This window comes from Myotis lucifugus, unplaced genomic scaffold (assembly GCF_000147115.1).
Source record: "Myotis lucifugus unplaced genomic scaffold, Myoluc2.0 scaffold_5, whole genome shotgun sequence".
NCBI lineage: Eukaryota > Metazoa > Chordata > Mammalia > Chiroptera > Vespertilionidae > Myotis > Myotis lucifugus.
In genome coordinates this window covers 15432532-15440509 of record NW_005871053.1, presented here as the reverse complement: position 1 = coordinate 15440509, position 7978 = coordinate 15432532, and the positions used below count along the sequence as shown (strand labels likewise).

The following is a 7978-nucleotide window of genomic DNA, read 5'->3' as shown; positions in this document are numbered from 1 at the left end:
TTCGGGGATCAGCCGGGACTTGAAGGAGGAGAGAGCCGCAGCTTCCCGAGGCTCAGCCCGAGCGGGCGGGCCGGGGCAGCGCCTCCCCAGCCCGCGGGCGTGTGGCCGGGCGCTCCCTGGGCGCCGCGGAGCCTCTCCCCAAACCGGCTCACTCACCCTGCCCATGTCCCTGCCCGGAGCCCGGGAGCTCGCCGCCACCTCGCCGGACGGCCACCCAGAAGTGGCGGCGAGGCTCCCAGGCATCGGAGCGAGAGAGGCAGCGAGCCGGAGCGAGAAACGGGGCGGGGATGGACCGGGACAGAGTTGGAACTTCCTTCTCCCGGGGCTTTAGGGGCTTTGGGGTCCAGCTGGGAAAGGCGAGTGGAAAGGAAGCTCCCAAGCGGGGTGTTCCCATTCCCACCGCTAGGGCGTCGCCTGGGAAAACTCGGCGCGCCCTGGGCGGACAGGTAGGGCGGCAGGGACCGGACCTGCCCGGTGAGGACCCCAGGGGAGGATCCCGGCGACTGCGGAGATTCGTAAACACACAGCACAGGGCCTGCAGCTGGCCCTCCCTGAGGTCTGATCTTCCACGTCCAGGGTGTTATTTTTGTTGTTTTTCAACCTGACCTCTAAGATTGCTATCCTGTTGAAAGCATACCTGTGACACTGTGACCTATCTAATGGTGGCAGGATTAAGCTTGCCCTATCTTCAGGGGCATCTTTCTTTCTTACTTTCTTTTCGCCTGTAACTGCTGTGGCATGAGGACTGGACAATAATATGTCTGAAGACAATCTATAAATTAAGAATCAAATGATAGATCTTATTCACCTCTTGGAAAAGCGGAATAAAGGGACCACAGATGCGGCTGCGCGCTTGTTTGTAAGGTTTAGTTCCCACGTGAATGCTCTTTAGATGACTCTTTACACCTGACAAACAGGTACATTCGCATATCTTTATATGATCGTAAGTGTCCATTGTTGCATTGTGCAAGCCATTTTTGATGGGTCCAAAAACTTGCTTTCAAAAAAATAACGTGAAATTAACTAAGGAATTAACTTTAAACTACAGTTTAAAAATAAACATTTAAACAAATTGCTGTAGAGAGGTTAGGTGAAAGAGTATCCTATAAGAGGCCTCTAATGTGGTATTAGCATCAAGTAACAAATCTTTGTTAGCCATTTAACCCCGGGATAACATTTGGTAGGTGGGAAAAATTAAATTAATATTTAGAATCAATGCTGGACTAAATGCTCCTTTAGTTATTCATTATTGTAGCAACAAAAAAAATGGCTGAAACTAAGTAACATATTAAATACCAAGTAATACGCCATTTGTCTATTATAGTCAGTCAGTAATTATTCCTTCCTATGCAGAATATATTCCTCTCAGTGTATCTTTACATAAAATGTGGTTTGTTTAGATTACAATATTAGAACCATAGGGGGAAAAAAGTTGTGTTTTAATATTTTACCTAATATTGATCAAATCAGTTCATTTCAATGTACGTGGCTTTTAGTCTTCCAAACCAACTCAGGTTAAACAATTTCATGAATCATTTATGACTCTAAATGACTAGTTGCTTGCACAGAAAATAATGCAAACATTGAGTAACAGTGAAACTACTTAAAGTCTGTAACTTTCAATCACAAGATCAAGATTAAACTTTAATTGGTTTCAACCTTGATTTATGACATGCTAGTAGTATTGTTGACTGTATTAATTTAATCTGAAACATAATACACTTTCCTAACATTTCATACTACTGAAGGCATTTTCAGTGTTCTCCAATTTTTCCTGTCCTCTTTCTGGTTTTATGGATAGGGGAGGTTTACACTCCTCACCCCACTGAAATTAGCTTTAGCAGTGTAACTTGTTTTTGTAGATAATGTGAGCAGACATGAAATGTTTCATGTCCTGGTGGAATCACTTAAGGGTCAGTGCTTGACTCTATGCTCTTTTCCCTGGCTGCAGCAATCACGGAAGTGCACCTTAAGAAGGAGGCGGCAAAGAACTGAAGGATCCTGGAATGCTAAATTATTACCCTGCACAACTGCCCAGGAGAGTCCCAGGACCTACAACAGAATCTGCATAAGCAAGAAATAAACTTGTGTTGGGTTAAGCCGCTAAAATACTGAAGTGGCTGTTGCCCATCATTGCTTAGCCTACCTCATGGACACAGTATTCCCCCCTTATCCGAGGTTGTGCTTTGTGGTTCCAGTTTCCCATGGCCAATGACAACCAGGAAATGTTAAATGGAAAAATTCTAGAAATAAACAACAAGCTTTAAATTAACTATATTATGAATAGTGTGATGAAATCTCCAGAATCCAGCTCCATCCCACTCGGACATGAATCATCCCCTTGACCAGTGTCTCCACGCTGTATAAGCTCCCCATCCTGTAGTCATGTTGTAGCCATCTCAGTCAGAGTGTGGCAGTGGTTGTGTTCAAGTAACCCTTGTTTTACTGAATAATGGCCCCAAAGCATAAGAGAAAAGTATCTTCAAATTCTATAAAAGAGAAGTGATGCTGGCAATTCGTATATGCCAAAGAAAACCAGTAAAGTGTTTCCTTTAAGTGAAAAGGTAAGAAAAAATAGTCTATATAGAGTTTGGTTCTATCTTCAGTTTCAGGCATTTGCTGGGAATTGTGAAATGTATTCCCTATGGATAAGGGGGAACTACAGCACAACCATATCAGTTTTAACCTCTGAATTCCCCAACTCCATAAGAACTATTTATGACAATCAGTGACCCTTTATTTGTAATGTTCTAAAACATGGTTTTCCATCTGGCAAGCATAAGGCTACTTTCCTCTCAATATATTTTGATTTGGATTAAGTATTGCCTCATAGCTCCAGGCATGATTCTTAAGCAGGTTATAAATTTTGCAATCTCAATGCTATAGAACTGGCTGAGCTATTGCTAACACTATTTCAACACCCAAGAGTTTCCTTCCAATTTTTCTGAAAGATCTCACCTTTTTAAACAATGTTACAGGGAGCTGAAGAATTTAAGATGTTGGTTGAACATGTTAATGGTAGTTTCAGAATACAATTCTTCCATTAGTGAATTACGTGTTTCATTTGAAGTTGGCTATAGGAGTCTAGCAAAAAACAATAAATTGCCTAGTTATTCCAGCATCAACATGTCTTTCAAAGTCAAATCAATTCAGTGAAGTGAGTCATTTTACAATGATCATAGTTTTATTTGTGGGAAATTATAATCCCATATTTGAAGGAAAATTTGGAAAATAATTTTGTAATTTTTAGTTTCATCATCAGTAAGAAGGTGATAAATTAGTATAATATTCTATGGTGCAAGGTTTGAATTATGAATACATATAACAATTGTACTCTATTAAAAAAAATTCTAACTGTAACAGATACATATTATACAATGTTATCTCTGAGAAACACTTTGGAGGTTGTCTGTTCAAATTATCCATTCCATGTATTAGAAAACTGAGACGTATAAATAGGATTGTCAGATTTAGTAAATAAAACTACATCATACCCAGTTAAATTTGAATCTCAGATAAACAATGAATACTTTTTTGGCATAGGTATGTACCATGTAATGTTTAATTGCCCCCATGGCTGCTTCACTTCCCACGCCCAGCTCAGATCGGGACCCAGGTAAAGACAGAGACTGGCTGACAGCAGCTGCCCTCTCACTGCAACAGGACTTGTTTCCCATTTCTACCTTGGAACACAGGGAAAGGGGCAGCTGAAGGAAAGGGCTGTGTCAGGATGCTGCCTTCTTCCCTTTCTTCTCCCTCTTTTTTCTAAACACTTCCATGCCTTGTAGTTCTTTTGCTTTCTCTTCTTTTTCTCTCTACTACCCTCCATCTCCTCCTCCTCCTCCTCCTCCCCGGTATCATCCATATTGGCCGACACAGAGGGCACAGCTGACTCCTCCCTGGACACCGACACCACCATCAAGCATGGCCCTGCCCTGATGGACCCTTTGATGCAGCCCTTCAACTCGCTGACGCTTCCACTTCCGGAAACCTGTCGCCAATGACGCCGCCCGCTAGCCAGATCAACAAGGACAACCAAACCACCGACTTGAGGACAGCTGAAATCCCTTGACTGTGAAAGGGCGAGGACTACGCCCTCCATCTTGCCCCAGGGTAAGGGCTATGCCCTCCATCTTACCTTGGATCCTCCATTTTTGGGCAGCCATGTGCTCGGCAAGGCTTCTTCCCGGAAGCCCTAGCCTCTGCTAGCCACACCCAGGACTTCTTTAAACTAACCAATGACAATCAAGGGAAGTGTGCGCCATAGATATGACCACATCCTGTGTAACAAGACACCGACTTGTGCCTGGCCCACAGTCCTTTCTCCTCCCCTTACTCCAACCCCCTATAAAACCCCTCTTCCCACAGGGCTAGCTCTCTCTGCCACTTGCTGCTGCGTCAGTAAGGAGGGTAGGGGAGCCAAGCCCAGGCTTGAATAAAGACTCTTATGCTTTTGCATCGGACACGACTGGCTCCCTGGTGTGGTTTCTTGGGGATCCTGAAATCTGGGCATAACAGACTGAAGAGGCCAGCAACCTTCTACAGGAACAAGGCTCCTTGTGCACTCCATCCACTATGTTTATAGCTATGCTCACTATCATTGCTTGTCAGTCTTCTTCTGAGTCTTAAACAACCCAATCCGAGAGGTGGCCGCTGATTTACATGCGCTATCATTTAAAAAATAAAAAGGGGGGAATTTGCCGGAAGCCGGTCCATCCTTGCTGCTTGACACAGTCGCTGCAGGGAAGAAACATCTGCACAGCAGATGTTTCAAGGGACCTGGCGTATATGGCATACTGTTCTTAATATGTTTGCTCCCCTTCTTGGTGCTATGTGTTTTAACCAAGGTCACCTCTCCGAGAAAGGTTGTTTCCCCGGGTAGGGATTTTTCCCTGAAGTTAGGGAGGGAATAAAACCCCTTAACTAAGTGTCAGGTGGGTAGTTAATCACTTTAACTATGAACAATCACGCTTAAACTACACAATCTTTACTCCCTTGAATGGAGATAAGAAATGCCCTAACCTTTGGAATAGAAATTAATAGGATTAAAATCAACTGGTATAAATACAGATGTAACAAGACAGTAAGACACAGAACCTGGCTGGAGATCCTGGCTAGAGAACCTGATTAAGCTGCTGATCAACTGAATGTGTCTCCATGTCATTCCTTCTTCGCCGACTCCGTCCAAACCTTTGGGAACCCCTGGACCTGCTGGGGCTGGACCCCAACATTTAATTATACTAAAAATGATTTGTTGTGTATCTGAAATTCAAATTTAACTGGGCATGCTGTATTTTATCTGGCAACTTTACTCACAGAGGATAATTCTTTTTAAAGGGCATGCAGCTAACTGTGTGCTGATGCAGGACTAGAACCAGAACAATGTAGTGTTTACAGATCACTCCAAGAGATTAAGTCCTATGGTAGCATGTTTTAGAAAAAAATAGCCATATTTCATAACCATCATTTCATCAGAAACTAAAAACAGTCTCATCACTTAAAATAGAAACCTTTGAATCTATTGACTCTAGTTACCAATCTCTGGGAATCTGAAAAGTGCTCACATTTAAAAATCAGCTTTGATTTTTAAATTTTCTTTCTTTTTTTTTTTTTAAGGGTTCAACAATGCATGATTTTTATTCTCTTGCTTTGAGAGCTTGTATCAAAAAAAAGTTAAACCAAGGAAAATAACGAAAGATTTACGGGCCTCTTGTGCTTTAAAAAGGAAAAAAAGGTAGCCACCAATTTGCTCAGATACAGCCGGCTTAGTGGTCCTATACTTCGAAAAGTTTTAAAAAATGGTTTTTAATGGAAGGGGAAAGGAAAAACATCCACTACCCCTTTCCAGAATTTAAACAGAGGGCAGCAGACATTCTTTACACCCAAATAAATCTATGGCAGCAGTTCACATGTGACCAAGGTGAATGTAGAATGGAGATGTTCTAAACACAGCTCAGACTCTCAGCAAAGCCAACACACTAAAACCATGATTACATTTGGAAAGAAAATGCACAAAAACCAAGTAGGAATTTTGAGTTTTCATTTGAAGGTAAATCTTAATGTCATCAAAGTCACAAATATGCTAATTTAAATACCCCAATTCTATTTATCTAAAACACACATTGCAAACATACAAATATCTATCTCTCTTTTTTGATTTTTGCTAAAACATGAGTAGCTCAATTGGTCATCACTGTTAGCCAGAACTGAATAGCAGCTATTCCTCAAGGCATATTTTCTCAAAATTAAAGTAATTTTAAAAATCTTAGCTAAGAAAAAATAAGAATTAGAATCCTTTAGAATCATCTTATAGCTTTATTCTGATCTAAACTTGATGTTGTAGATGGTTGTCACTTATTTTATATTTTTATCAACACAGCTACCTTTATTCATTTTTGTGTGTAACTGAAACAAATTCAACACTTTAACCCTGAAGTGCTAGTATATTAACCAGTCTCAGTTCCAGAGTGGGAGACGGGGGTCCCTTTGGGTCCTTCCTGGAAACGGAGGCAGGGGCCCTGAGTTGGTCACCAAAGTTCTTAGGCTTCCCCATTTCTCTTTGAGTAAATTTTTTTCCCCACATAAATTTCTAATTTAATTATTTTATGTAAGTTTTCAAAATTATCGACATAAAGTTGATAATAACATTCTATTTGTTTAGTCTCTATAAGAAATTTAGCCGAAACCGGTTTGGCTCAGTGGATAGAGCGTCGGCCTGCGGACTGAAAGGTCCCTGGTTCGATTCCGGTCAAGGGCATGTACCTTGGTCACCAAAGTTCTTAGGCTTCCCCATTTCCCTTTGAGTAAATTTTTTTCCCCATATAAATTTCTAATTTAATTATTTTATGTAAGTTTTCAAAATTATCGACATAAAGTTGATAATCAATAAAATATATTTTTTAAAAAAAAGAAATTTATACATGGTATTATTAATTACAAATGCATTTATTTATGTTTTCCCTCCTTTTGATCTGTGAAAGTAGGCCCCGGGAAAAGGTCAAGTTGGGGTTAGAAGTCAATGTATCAAGAAAGTTATAGAGATGATACCTGACCTGAGGGGGAAGTTGGACGAATGTTTTAGATTCCCTCCAAATCTAACAATCTTTGTTTTTGAAAGCTGTGTTATTTAGCAAGAGTAGTAGTTGTAGCTAACTCCAACTTGTGACTTTCTTTTATAAAAGTATTCCTTAGAAATATAAAAAAATCCATGATCAAAAATAAAATATCTTAAAGTTCAATAAAATAGATTTTATTAAGAATGCAAACTACAAACCTGGTGCCTTCTGGCAAGCCATAAAGAGAAGATCTCTTATTAATGTTATAGTAATAATATGTTTGATATTTGTTATATTTACTAGTAAGGTAGTTAGAACTCTATATATTTTAAAGATGTAATTAATTCTTGTGACATGCTCATAACTCAAAGTGAAGGCATAATTATTCTTATTTTAAAGATAAATAAAATGCAGCTCAAATTTATAATGGGATTACCCCAAGGACACACAATAGTGAAAGGGTAGTGCTAAAGTCTGCACATTCTTTTTTTGTTTTGGTTTTGTTTTAAATCCTCACCTGAGGATATTTTTCCATTGATTTTTAGAGAGAGTGGAAGAGAGAAAGATAGAGAGAAACATCCCTGGGCCAGGGAGGAGCCTGCAACCAGGGTACATGCCCTTGACTAGAATCAACCCAGGACCCTTCAGTCCTTCGCAGGCCTACACTGTATCCACTGAGCCAAACTAGCTAGGGCAAAATCTGCACATTCTTAGTAGAGAATTAGCTTACCTTAATACCAAGGACTATTTTATAATATATACTAGAGGCCCGGTACACAAAAATTTGTGCACTCGGGGGGCGGAGGGAGGGGGCTCCCCCAGCCCGGCCTGTGCCCTCTCACAGTCTGGGACCCCTCAGGAGATAACGACCTGCTGGCTTAGGCATGCTCCTGGGTGACAGAGGGCAGGCCCAATCCCTAAGT

At 40.9% G+C, this 7978-nt stretch overlaps 1 long non-coding RNA gene across 1 annotated transcript; it reads left to right on the top strand.

Moving 5' to 3' along the window:
• The first annotated feature begins 143 nt into the window (after nt 1-143).
• Nucleotides 144-2272, top strand: LOC106694500. Its single transcript, XR_001345537.2, has 2 exons — nt 144-917; nt 1952-2272. It is a non-coding gene; the product is annotated as an uncharacterized LOC106694500 (long non-coding RNA).
• The last annotated feature ends 5706 nt before the right edge of the window (nt 2273-7978 follow it).